Source organism: Leptonychotes weddellii, chromosome 4 (genome assembly GCF_054177405.1).
Source record: "Leptonychotes weddellii isolate Sample4059 chromosome 4, ASM5417740v2, whole genome shotgun sequence".
Taxonomy (NCBI): domain Eukaryota; kingdom Metazoa; phylum Chordata; class Mammalia; order Carnivora; family Phocidae; genus Leptonychotes; species Leptonychotes weddellii.
The window spans coordinates 129,497,540-129,510,875 of record NC_138372.1 but is presented as its reverse complement, the minus strand read 5'-3'; the positions used below and the strand labels follow the sequence as shown (position 1 = coordinate 129,510,875).

The 13,336-nt window shown below is 37.6% G+C and overlaps 1 long non-coding RNA gene across 1 annotated transcript in view; it reads left to right on the top strand.

The window, feature by feature from the left end:
• LOC145720931 (uncharacterized) overlaps window positions 1–13,336 on the top strand; it is a 430,514-nt gene that overhangs the window by 12,660 nt on the left and 404,518 nt on the right. The gene's annotated exons all lie outside the window — the stretch shown is intronic.

Sequence of the window (13,336 nt, the reverse complement as noted above, 5' to 3'; positions counted from 1 at the left end):
TTATAATAACAACTTTGTCTTGGAATATAATTGACATTAACTGATCCATTTTAGCAGAAAAATATATGGGTGTTTGGAATCTGATGGCTGTGAGTTAAAAGTCTTCCTCCTTAACCAATGTGCGTGACCTCTTTGGTAACATGTAATTTCAGTGAGCCTTCTTTCCTTCATCTATTAAATGGTGATAATAATACCTTTCTTAGAGGTGTTATGAGAATCAAACAGGATTATGTGTATAAGGTTATATCCAACAAATACTTGTTTCCTTTTTCAAAATGAAGCATTTAGGGCCTTGCCAGGTTTAGTTTAAGTGAGTTTAGTCATTGTAAAATGACTGTTAAGGTTAGCTTGTGAAATATTGAAAAGTGATTTGAAAACTATGTAACCATGCTCTTTCTTAAAACCTTTTTTTTTTAATTTGAGTATAGTTGACACACAATGTTACCTTAGTTTCAGATGTACAACACAGTGATTCCACTTCTTCATACTTTGTGCTATGCTCACCACACGTGTAGTAGGCGGCCATGTTCTTGTTTCAAATGTGAGCTCTGTGAAGACAAGGGCCATGTCTGTTTTGCTCACCGGTGCCTAAGACAATGAGTGAGAGTGATAATAACGATCACTTTAAGCTGTGGAAGGATGTTGTTATAACTTAGTCAAAGGCTGCAGTTCTTTGGTTAAGAGCATGCAAGATTATCTGGTGTGCTCATTTCAGGATTTTGTTTATTCAAAGCTATAAGTTCACATTTAAAAATCCTTATAGTTCCCAGAGGTAAAGCTATGAAAAAAGTACCAGATTTTAAAAAACCTTTGCAACCAGTGTTCCAATGATTATCTAAACTGTAGATTCTATCCGGTGCAGTAGTATTTTCTATCACCTATTTAGAAAATGAAAATTTTATTAAATATTAAAAAAATAAACCATATATAACTGAAAACACTGGATGGAAGATATTTTATTTCAAACATAATTAGATATTAATTTAAGTTTATTCCTGTAGCAGATTTAGTCAAAACTCTGTCCTCTCACTGAGTGAATAAATGAATCTCCTTAAAAATTTGCTATGAAATAAATAGATAAAAGAAGTGTTAAAATTGCGGGGTGCCTGGGTGGCTCAGTTGTTAAGCGTCTGCCTTCGGCTCAGGTCATGATCCCAGGGTCCTGGGATCGAGTCCCGCATCGGGCTCCCTGCTGCTCAGCGGGAAGCCTGCTTCTCCCTCTCCCACTCCCTCTTATTGTGTTCCCTCTCTTGCTGTGTCTCTCTCTGTCAAATAAATAAATAAAATCTTTAAAAAAAATTGTTAAAATTGCAATAGTACTTCCTTACACATAAAAATGTTTTACATTCTACAAAATACAATAACATAATCTTATGTTGTAACTATTATCCCTATATTGAGATATGATGGGGCTAATAAATGATATTCTTTACTCAAAGATCAGGGCCAACTGAGAAGCAAGCAAAAGAGCAGTGGGGATGGAGACCAAAATACCTGTTTTATACTAAATTTGGGGAACATGATTTAGAGATATTGGGCAGGTGGGCTTGCTAATCTTGTACCCACTTAATCATAGAAAGAACAAATGAGGCCTGCTCCCATCTAGGCAGTATTACAATAGGAGTTAGGCAGAATGTATTCTCTCTGAAGGCAGGAAGATTCCAAAGAGAAGAGGAAAAGAAAGGGGATGAGCTACTATGCTCCTAAACTCACCAGTCAGGCAAGATACTCTTATTCCTCTAGGAAGCAGTACTGGGGATAGATGGTGCAGCAAGAGGTCAGATATGTTATTCCAATAAAAAAACTCTTCTCCTGGAAGGAAATACTAGAACGGAGGAGTGGTGGTAAGTGTTTTGCTCAACAATTCCCAGTTTAAAAAATGGAAAAACTGAGCCTAAAAGTAGAGTTCCTGCCTCAAGTATTACAAGTAGAAGGTGATAGAACTGGGTTAACCAGATAGTCTAATTCAAGTTCATTACATCAGAGAGCTCTTGTAATTAAGTCTGTGATGTATATCCTAGAGTTATAGTAAAGCTAGGACCTACAAATATAAAAGAGCCAAATATCATAAATTTGCATCTTTTTTCATATTTTCTTTGTTATTAGTTGATGAACTCTGTAGAAAAAAACGCACTGTGTATATTTTTACTTAGTGAGTACTCAAATGGCATATCTGAACTAAATGCCTGAGATACCTCAGTTATTAAAGGTTACATTGGAGACATAGCAGAGTGTACATATGTATAAACATATAAATATTTAACAGAAATATTTAAGGAGATTCAGTAATATTCATTCTAAAACGTGGCATTTGCTAGACAAGTAATGAATGATGAATTGAATCACTATTATTTTGTAGAGTTTAAATGATTGGGAAAACATGGAAAGAAGTGATCTGAAGATGCAGTTCAAAAGAAGGGACCATTTTTGGTATTACAGATAGGAAAAAAGCTGTTCCCAGAAGCTTTTTGGTATATTTAGAGAGGACTACAAGGTCCAAGAATGAAAACCATGTCTTTCAGGACCACTCATGGGCCTGAATGATGTAAGGGAGCAAAAGCCATAGGGAGTCAAGTCTGTATTCTACTACACTCTGGGGCAATAAAATGTTTTAAGAGTTGAGTTCCATAATATGAGTTTGTAATATCTTATCTATAATTTGTGGGTAAATGGCCAAGGGCTCTAATTCCGCATAATGTGTGCCTGGCCTTAACCACATATAAAGACATGTTAATAATATTGTGCTTGGTTGCAAGCTCAGTCTCTATTTTAGTACCCACATTGTTTATCTTTCCTGAAACTTGCTGCTGTCCTTCATAGGGGTTATGAGAGGAATAAATGAGATAACAGATATGGAAGTGCTTCATGAATTGGGACACATTAATTAATTTCAGTTTTGAATCAAGACTCTGCTTTAAGATTTTCTTTACTCTAGTTTAGTGTCATTTGAGGGCAAGCACTGTGCTAGGCACATATAGAAAAACACGGGGTATTGTCTGTCTTCCAGGAGTTCCAAGAGAAGAGACAGCAGTTTTTAGAGGCTTAGCAATTACTCACCCTTGGATGTTTGTCTGCTAACACAGTTTCTAAAATTACTCATCTGTGGGGAGCTCAATGAAGATTTCTCCACTGAATAACATAAGGCAGAGGGATCAGGTAATTGATGTAACACTTTCATTCATATAATAAAGCATTTAATCTTACAAATGGAATTTGGCAAAATGTGCAAAGAGTAACCGAACTGGCTTTGGGGTTCTAGCTGTGCCAGTCAGTTTTGGTTTATTATATCTCCTATGCTTGCTGTAACTTGTTTGTTTATATAATTTCATGTGTAATCTCTAAGCTCTTAGCAAGAGCTTAATACTATGTTTTTGAATATAGGTAAGTCACAACCTGATTAAGGAATAGTTTTTTTTTTTTTATTAGAAAGAGAGAGAGGGAGGGGGAGAGGCAGAGGGAGAGAGAGGCTCCATGCCCAACATGGAGCCCGATTCGGGACTTAATCCCACAACCATGAGATTGTGACCTGAGCTGAAATCAAGAGTCAAACATGCAACCAACTGAGCCACCCAGGTGCCCCCAAGGAATCTTTTCTAATGCAACTCTTTCCCTAAATGTCAAAACATTTAAAGAATTCCAAAGCCCTCATATGTCTCAGTTACTGCATGTAACATTAGTGAATGCAGCAGGTTGGCTGCCTCGGCATTATAGGGTGCTTGCTTTGACTGTTGAGCTTCCCAGTACTACAAATAAAGCATGGATTAAGAAAGTGCAAAGGTTCAACATCTTACCACAAAAATAGTGATGGAGTTTCTTTCTTTCTTTCTTTCTTTCTTTCTTTCTTTCTTTCTTTCTTTCTTTCTTTCTTTCTTTCTTTCTTTCTTTCAAGATTTTATTTATTTGAGGGAGAGAGCAAGCGAGCACAAGCCAGCAGAGGAGCAGAGGGGGAGGGAGAAGCAGGCTCCCCACTGAGCAGGGAGCCGATGCAGGCGGATCCCAGGACCCTGGTATCATGACCTGAACCAAAGGCAGAGCTTAACCAACTGAGCCACCCAGGTGTCCCAGTGATGGAGTTATTTCATTCCTAAAAACAAGATAACTGTAGGATACCTGTTGATCTGTGAGATAAAAAAAACCCTTTAAATTGCATACTAATTTAAAATATAAATACTGATGCCAATCCACTGGTGATGAGGTGGAGCCTAGGGTGTGAGGACTCTGGGCAGGTTGGAATGTGTAGGCCTTGTTATTCTATTACTGATCATGGATCCTGGGGGTAAATGACATGAGCCTGTGAGATTTCTGAGTCATTTCTGAAGTAGGTTTTCGTTCAAGTTGGGCAACCATATAAAAGTAATGCAAAATACCTGGGCACTAGCCCAACCTTGAGTTGATGCTTAGAATGAGGTTGGTAAACAAGAGACCCAATTTTTTAAGCCAATGAGAAAATTGATGACGTTGTTTTATTCAGGGGGCAGGAATTGGCAGGATGACAGAGAGGTTTATCCTGAGCTCTTAAGTGTACTAAGAGTAGATGCCTAGCTTTACCTATATGGCACTTTGAGTCTGTAAAGATAGTCTAATATACATGTATTAATATATTTCAGATATATATGATGTACTTATAACATATGTATCTATATATTACTAGCTAATATTTGTGTATTGCATCAAATTTAGAAGAATCAGAAGGGGATATAGTGAAGTTAGTCCCCACCCCCTCCCATGCCTCCTAGCCACCCAATATCTCTCCTGGAAGGCGAATTACAATTGCCAGTTTTTTCTTCCTTCTTTCTTGCTCTTTGTTCTACCTGGTTAACCTCTCCAAGCCCAAGAACTCCTGCTCAGAATCTTTCCAGCCTCTGCATTTTCCTGCCTGGTTAAATTTAACCTTATTTACCTCTTTCAAAGCCTTGATGCTTTATTTATTCCACTTTAGTCTCTTTTTCCAGTTCTCCCTAACAAGGTGCCTACATTTCATCTTTACATATACTTTTTCCCATTTCCTAGACATCATTCATGTTCTTTGTTCTTCTCTGGTCTGTCTGAAATATCTCCTTCTCTGAGACGGAAGTCAGACCCCATTTTTTTCTGACAGTTCTCCATCCCCATTGGTTTCCTTCTTCTCTGAACTCCTAGACATCTACAAAGGGGGTTATTTGAGTTCCCATTTTTAGTATTCCAAAATGATACCAAAACATATTAAATAAAACATTGTGTAGCATTATTTTGACTGGAACTATATAAATCCAAAAAGAAGCAAAGAGACTAGCTCAAAGCTACCAGATGTTACAATTAGAAATTTGTCTTTGATTAATGAAGAACAACCTTTAATATACAAAATCATTCAAAATAAGGTCCCTGGGGAAAAAAAGTAAAAGGAGTTCATGATGGAGAGAAGCTGCAAACCACTAAATGTATACACATTTAATATTTATTTATATGTAGTGAAGGGGTGGAGAGCGTGATCTTTGAAGTCAGACAGATCTGGGTTTGACACTATCTGTATAACTTTGGGCAATTTGCATTATCTCCTGGAGTCTTGGTTTCTCTACAAGGAAATGAGTCAAGGCAAGTAAAGCACTCAGAACAATGCCTAGTAAATGCTCAATAAATGTTATGTGTTATTATTATTGTTGTTATATCTTATTGTGGGTGGTTTGTCTCCTCTGTTAGGCAGAACAGTTGTCCCTCCTCTACCTCCAAATGTCCATATCCTAATCTCCAGAACCTTTGAAGGTTATCTTACATGGCAATAGGGAGATTATTCTGGATTATTCAGGTGGATGCAATGTAATCACTAGGGTCCTTAAAGGGTGAACGAAGGTAGAAGATTCGGAGAAGGAGATGAGATGACAAGTCATTGTCAAAGTTAGAGTGATTTGATGACATATCAGATAAAGGGCTAGTATCCAACATCTATAAAGAACTTATCAAACTCAACACCCAAAGAACAAAGAATCCAATCAAGAAATGGGCAGAAGACATGAACAGACATTTCTGCAAAGAAGACATCCAAATGGCCAACAGACACATGAAAAAGTGCTCAACATCGCTTGGCATCAGGGAAATCCAAATCAAAACTTCAATGAGATACCACCTCACACCAGTCAGAATGGCTAAAATTAACAAGTCAGGAAATGACAGAGGTTGGTGAGGATGCAGAGAAAGGGGAACGCTCCTACACTTGGTGGGAATGCAAGCTGGTGCAGCCACTCTGGAAAACAGTATGGAGGTTCCTCAAAAAGTTGAAGATAGAGCTACCATATGACCCAGCAATTGCACTACTGGGTATTTATCCCAAAGATATAAGTGTAGTGATCCGAAGGGGTATGTGCACCCCAATGTTTATAGCAGCGATTTGATGTGACATTTTAACCTGCTGTTGCAGGCCTTGAAGGTAGAGGAAGGGGCTGGGGGCCAGGAGCCAAGGAATACAAATAACCCCTAAAAGGAGCTGGAAAATGTATAGAAAGAGATTCTCCCCTAGAGACTCCAGAGAGAAATAGCCCTGCCAACACCTTGCTTTTAGCATAGGGAGACCCAGCTCAGACTTATGACCTCTAGAACTGGAAGATACTCAATTTGTGTTGCTTTAAGCCACTAAGTTAATGGTAATTTATAAAGCATCAGTAGGAAATGAATACATCTCTTCAGCTGGACTCCTTCATGAAGACCAATTTTGTATAGCTCCTAGTGTCCAGAATAGTGTTGAATGTAAACCTAGATCAATGAGTTGGGTATACTGAGGGTTCCAGCAGAGAGGCATAGCAATTTGTAAATTGCTCTTTCTAGTGAAGAAGAGGAAACCAGAGTTAGCCACCAGTCAGTTCTCTGAATATGGATTTCTATTATAATATAAGTTAAAAATACTGGGGAAATTCCCTATCTCACTGCCAGGAATAGATGCTAACTGGCAATAAAATTTATCTACAGCCCAGTCATGGTTTTTCCCTCAGTGTCTCTGCCTCCCATAATTAGAGCTAGTTTACAAGCTCAATAATAATTACTACCATCTATTGAGCACACAGTATGCACTAGGCCTTGTACTAAATGTTCTGCACACATTAGCCTACGTAATCCTCACAAAATTCTTATGATAAAAAGAGATGTAGTGCCTTGTTTTTCAAACTTCAGGTTATGACTTTCAGTGGATCCTGAAATCAGTTTGTTGAGGAGTGATCAGCAGTTTTAAAAAAATAAAATATAATAAAAAATATCAATGCATTGCTCGAAGTAAGAGTAAGAATGGTTTCGTAAAATGGTTTCGATTATATATAATACGTATATGTGCATGTACTGGGTTGTGTTATAGAACATATTTCTTACTTTCTATGGGTTATAGTAAAAATATTTCTTAGGTTATATTTAAAAATTTTAAAAACCACCAATGGGGGTGCCTGGGTGGCTCAGTTGGTTGAGCGTCTGACCCTATTTCGTCTCAGGTCATGATCTGAGGGCTGTGAGATCCAGCCCTGTGTGTGGAACCCGCTTAAGATTCTCTTTCTCTCACCCTCTCCTTCTGCCCACCCCCATCTCCCTCTAAAAAAACCCCCAAACAAAAAGCAAACCACCAATGAAGTGGTTGAGGTATAGGCTCTAGCAACAGGGCTACCTGGGTTTAATCTCAATTCTTTATTTTATCATCTCTGTGATGTTACTTACTCTGTTACCTCATCTTACAGGGTCCCATTTTGTAAGATCTTTCTGAGGGTTGGGTGGGTTAATGCAAGCAAAGCTCTTAGAACAATGCCTTAGTAAGTAATGGTTGGTTAATGTTACTTCCCCATGCCAAATGGTTAGTAAGCAGGGAACCGGGCAGATTCCTGTTCTGTCTGACAAAGTCTAGTCTGGAGTTTGAAATCTAAGGCATTTCTTGCTATCTTAGCCGTCTCCTCAAAACAAACAAATAACAGAATAAGTCTCCCTTTACAATGTTACCAGCAAGTTAACCTCAGGAAGTTGGCCTCGTTAACAGTCTTGTCTCTGAGGAAAAACAAGCTTTGTGACTTGTTCTGAGTTTCAAGAGAAGAATGTGTAAAAGGTGCTCAGTGGCATATATAACAAATGGATGTCTCACTTAAACCATTATAGTAAGGGTACCATATATAAAGGGAATCAGATCAAGTAAGAAATTCTGCAGGAATCTGGAGGGAGGTCAGCTATCTAAAAGCATATTAAGTGACTGGAATTCTGGTCTTGTTTTGCAGTTTTATTTTTGTCTTTTTTTTCTTGCTTTATTTCCTCCTCTGCTTTAGCAGGCAACTCAGGCATTTTTTTTTTTTTTAAAGATTTTATTTATTTATTTGACAGAGAGACACATTGAGAGAGGAGCACAGGCAGGGGGAGTAGAGGGGGGAGAGGCAGGCTTCCTGCCGAGCGGGGAGCCCGATGCGGGGCTCGATCCCAGGACCCTGGGACCATGACCTGAGCCGAAGGCAGACGCTTAACCACTGAGCCACCCAGGCGCCCCAACTCAGGCATCTTATCAATCTCTTAAAAATGTTTTGACCCTACCTAGTGTTAAGTGCTTTGAGTGTTGATTGAAATATATTGCCGGGCTGTATTGCTTTTATAGTCTCTGAAATTTTAAGAATTTAAAACACTAATGACTCTCAAGTTATAGGTAAGTCTTAATTAATAAAATTATTCTAGGCCTTTAAACTGTTGATTTTAATATTCAGCCAATATCCAACTTAAAATGAATTCCATACCATTTCCATGTTGCTTGACTGTAGAGTTATTTTTTTGCTACTTAAGTTTTTGCTGGAAGATGTGTTTCTAGGCTTTAAGATTGGGGAAGGTATGAATCTAAACTGTGTACTAGGATCTGGCAAGAAGATAGCTGTGTTTTGAACCAGCAGGGAAAGGAAGGAGGTATATTCAGCACCCTTGCCCCATTTCAATACATCCACTCCTTCATCTTAACATTTGTTTTGTTGGTTTAAATGTCATTTACAAGCATATGGCCCTACTGCCTTAGAATGCTAAGTAGAAGGGAAAATAGTGCCAATAATTCCCTGACAGGAATGTGCCTCTCTTCCACTTTTTTTTCTTGAAGAGTATGATCTTTCTTTCTTTCTTTCTTTCTTTCTTTCTTTCTTTTTTCTTTCTTTCTTTCTTTCTTTCTTTCTTTCTTTCTTTCTTTCTTTCTTTCTTTCTCTTTCTTTCTCTCTCTCTCTCTCTCTCTCACTTTCTTTTCTTTCTTGATTTAAAATTTTAGAGCAGTTTCAGGTTCATAGCAAAATTAAGGGGAAGGTGCAGAGATTTCCCATATATCCTTACCCCACAACACATGCATAATAATCTCACCCATTATCAATATCCCTCACCAGAGTAATACATTGATTATAACTGATAAATATACATAACCACTCAGAATCCATAGTTTACATTAGAGTTCATTCTTAGTGTTATACATTCTGTAGGTTTGGACAAATATATTATGGCATGTATCCATCATTTATAGTATCATACATAATAGTTTCACTGCTCTAAAAATTGTGCTATGCACTCCTACCCATGATCCCCCCCACCATGGTAACCACTGATCTTTTACTGTCTCCATCGTTTTGCCTTTTCCAGAATATCATATAGCTGGAATCATATAATATGTAATCTTTTCAGTCTGGCTTCTTTTACTTAATAATATGTATTTCAGTTTCCTCCATGTCTTTTCATGGCTTTCTAGTTCATTTCTTTTTAGCCAAATAATATTCTTTTGCCTGGATGTACCACAGTTTATTTATCCATTCATTTACCGAAGGGCATCTTGATTGCTTCTAAGTTTTGGAAATTGTGAGTAAAACTACCATAAACATCTATGTGCAGATTTTTGTGTGGATGTAAGTTTTCAGCTCCTTTGGGTAAATATGAAGGAGCTCAATTGCTGGATCATATGATAAAAGTTTGTATAGTTTTGTAAGAAACTTCCAATCCATCTTTGAAAGTGTCTGTGCCCCACCCTCTCTGTCTCTTTTTAAGTCTATGAACAATCTTTGAGATTGGCACTGGCCTAAACCAATAAGCATTTTGGTCACTTAGTGGGTATAGTTTTGCAAAGCATTCTGTGGAACTGGTTATTTTATCTATAAGCATGAAGTTCCAGCAGCTGACCCTGGACTTCTGGAACCCAATTTATGATGTATTTGTAAAAGGCCTAGAGAAGCTGAACTATGTTTCTCATTGGTCTTCAGTGGGTGGGTACATAGGAATTGCAACAAGGATTGGGCAAGTGGTCTCACAAAGATACATGTGGAGGTAGGTCTCTGATGCTCTGAAATATGCTGGATGGTCATTGGCTTTGTGAGAACACAGAAAAAGCAAAAGTATGCTGGCTTTTTAGATGGAATTCAGTTATCCTTTCTGTCAACACAGTATCCTTTCACACCTGCCTTCTATTTGGTTATATATCCATGTTGGTTACTCATACATGTTAGAGAGTGGTAGGAGCACACAATGTAGTTAATGTTGCTTTTAAAAAGTCATATAGCTCTCTAATAAAATAAGTCCATTTCAAATCATAAGTTTTAATGATAAAAAATATTGTGATTTGAATATACCTAACAAATGATATCTTTCTTCTTGAACTTGGAGCCAAGTAAGAGTTGAACTCAGTGGTCAGCAGGAAGGTACCACATACCAGCTGTCATGTGAAGCAGCAATGGATTGAGTACACACACAAGGCCTGGTGCAGCCACAGGAGACTTGACAACTTCAGCTCTGAATTAGTTTAGTGGGTTCAGGCTTCAGCACTGATGGACAACTGCCAGGTTCTCCGGATAGGGCAGGCACCTCACCACACGGTAAAGAGTAGAGGGAATTTATTGACTTATTCAAAAAGTATTTATTTAGTGAGCACTCCATGAGTGCTGACATTGTTCTAGATGCTGGAGACACAGCACTGAATAAAAGAGGCAAAATCCTTGCTCTCCTATATGTTTTTTTTCTTCTGTTTCTGGGGGAAAGGAGGTAAAGCAGGGTACCATAGGCAGCAGAGATAATAAAGAAATGCATGCTCCTGGTTGACAGACTGGCTCTGAAAAGATTGAGAGAGGGTCTGTGAACTGTCTCAGTTTCTTGTTCTAATTCTTTTATTATCTGAATTATCTGGGAAGAAGTGATGCAAGGAATATTAGTATAATCTCTTTAAGTAAACATGAGGCAAAGGAGTGGAGGTTACCTTTCATATTTGGGGGTCCCTGGCTGGCTCAGTCAGAAGAGCGTGAGACTCTTGATCTTGAGGTCATGAGTTCGAGCCCCACGCTGGATGTAGAGATTACTTAAATAAATAAAACTTAGAAAAATGTTTAAAAAGTCATATTTATACATAATATTCAACAAATGTGGATAATGCAATAAGTGAAAGCCTTTGCTGATTCTCAAAGAATCACTCCTTCTACCTCCTACAAGATAACCATTGTTAACATTTTATGTTAATATCAGTAAGTACCCAATCAATATCAATGTATTTTTTCTCTGAGCATACAACATACCTAGTATGTGTAATTAACCATTTTTGCCAGGTATAAACATGGAAAAATAAAGTAGAAAAAGATAAAACAAATGAATATGCAGACACTTTAGGTATCCTTACTAAATACACCTGCTATCTAGTTGTAAAACAGTACTATTTTCCTTAACTTTCATCTTTCTAATATGGGAGAAAAAGGAGAAAAACCCCACATTTTAATTCTCTTGCAGCTACTGTGATCCTTGAGTCTTTTCCTTATTCATTGATTAAGTACCCGCTCTTCACCATGTAAGGTACCAGAAATAGCAAGATTAATGAATACTAATTTCCTTTAAAGTTGATGTCTGTTTTACCCGTGCTTCCAGGAAAACTGCTTTTGGTGGGGCTGCTGAGAACCTTTTAGCTCTCTTTCCTGCAATGTGCACTGATTGAGAGTCCTCCTTTCTTGGCCTAGTGTCTTAGCATCTCACTAATTAGCTGGTTCTTCTTTTGAAGTAGGGCTATCTTAAAGCTCTCCAAGAAGGCCTCATGTCATGTCTCTAATACCTCATATTCTGTGATCTCTTTTCTTACTCTTGAAGACAGAAAGATGGTGAAAAGATGCTGCTTCATTTCTTTCCCTATCTGGATTAAGAAGGAGTTATATATTCGAATTTTGATGCTGGCTTATCCCTTGCAGCTTCAAGAGTACTTCAAAAGAAGAACCAGCTAATTAGTGAGATAGAGGACTCAAAATCTAAGCCAAAAATAATACAAAAAACAGTAATTAAAACATGGTATACCAGAAGGGTAAATTCTTACGAAAGATGGCAAACTACCAATTTAATGGGCTCAGTTACTCTAATCTTTTCATCTCCTAATATACCTTATTATTAAAAGCCATTATATGAAGATACATATATGAATCAAGCAGAATAATTCACAAAAGTACCATGAGAATTTTGGACTCCTTTCAGGTCATGGGAGGCCTTCCATAGAAGAAGAATTAGGAGGAAGTCTACATACTGTTTCCTGAACATGATTGTTAACACTAAACTGGTTATACATGTCTAGCTTCTCCAACTAGTCAGACATTCAAATAAAAACTAAGGAAATATGTAATTTGTTTATGCACACTTGTACAGGATTATAACCACAAGTAGCCTTTATTGAGAACAATATCCAATTATTCATGACCCCCCACTACAATAGTCCCACACATTTAACCTGTTCTACTCTCCTTTCTGCCTGAGTCATCATCTTAGATTGTAGGTTATATTACATGACAGTAAGTTTTTGAAGCCACCAAGATACTTTAGTTTTCTGCTCTGATATGCTAAGCTAGTGGCATTTATTTATGAAATTCTGGACACTGACAGTCCCCTAGCAGAAAAGTCAAAGGTTTCTGTATGGTTTCTAATATGGTGCTTCTCATACTTTACTGAGTATATGAATCACCTGGGAATCTTGTGATTCAACAAGAATGGGTGGGGCTTGAGATCCTGCAGATCTAGCAAGCTCCCAGGTAGTGCCCAATGCTGCTAACCCATGTACCATAGTTATAGTGGCACAAGATAGAATATCTGAAGGGTCTCGGGAGATACTGTGGTCTAAGTAAAATTGCTCTCCCTGATATTCTCAATGAATACCTATTGTATATAGCACTGGATGCATTTTAACCTAGACAGAAGTAAAGATCTTGTCCTTGTAAAGATCTATACATATATAATTTCCACTAAATACCAAAAATAAAAAAAGAATATTTATTTTACTGTTTTAGATAGCTTTAGAGTAATCATTATGGAAATAGGAAAAAAAAACTTATTGAAGAGGGGGTACTGAAAGACATACAAGAAATGAGTTGGAATAAGAAATTAAAGAGAA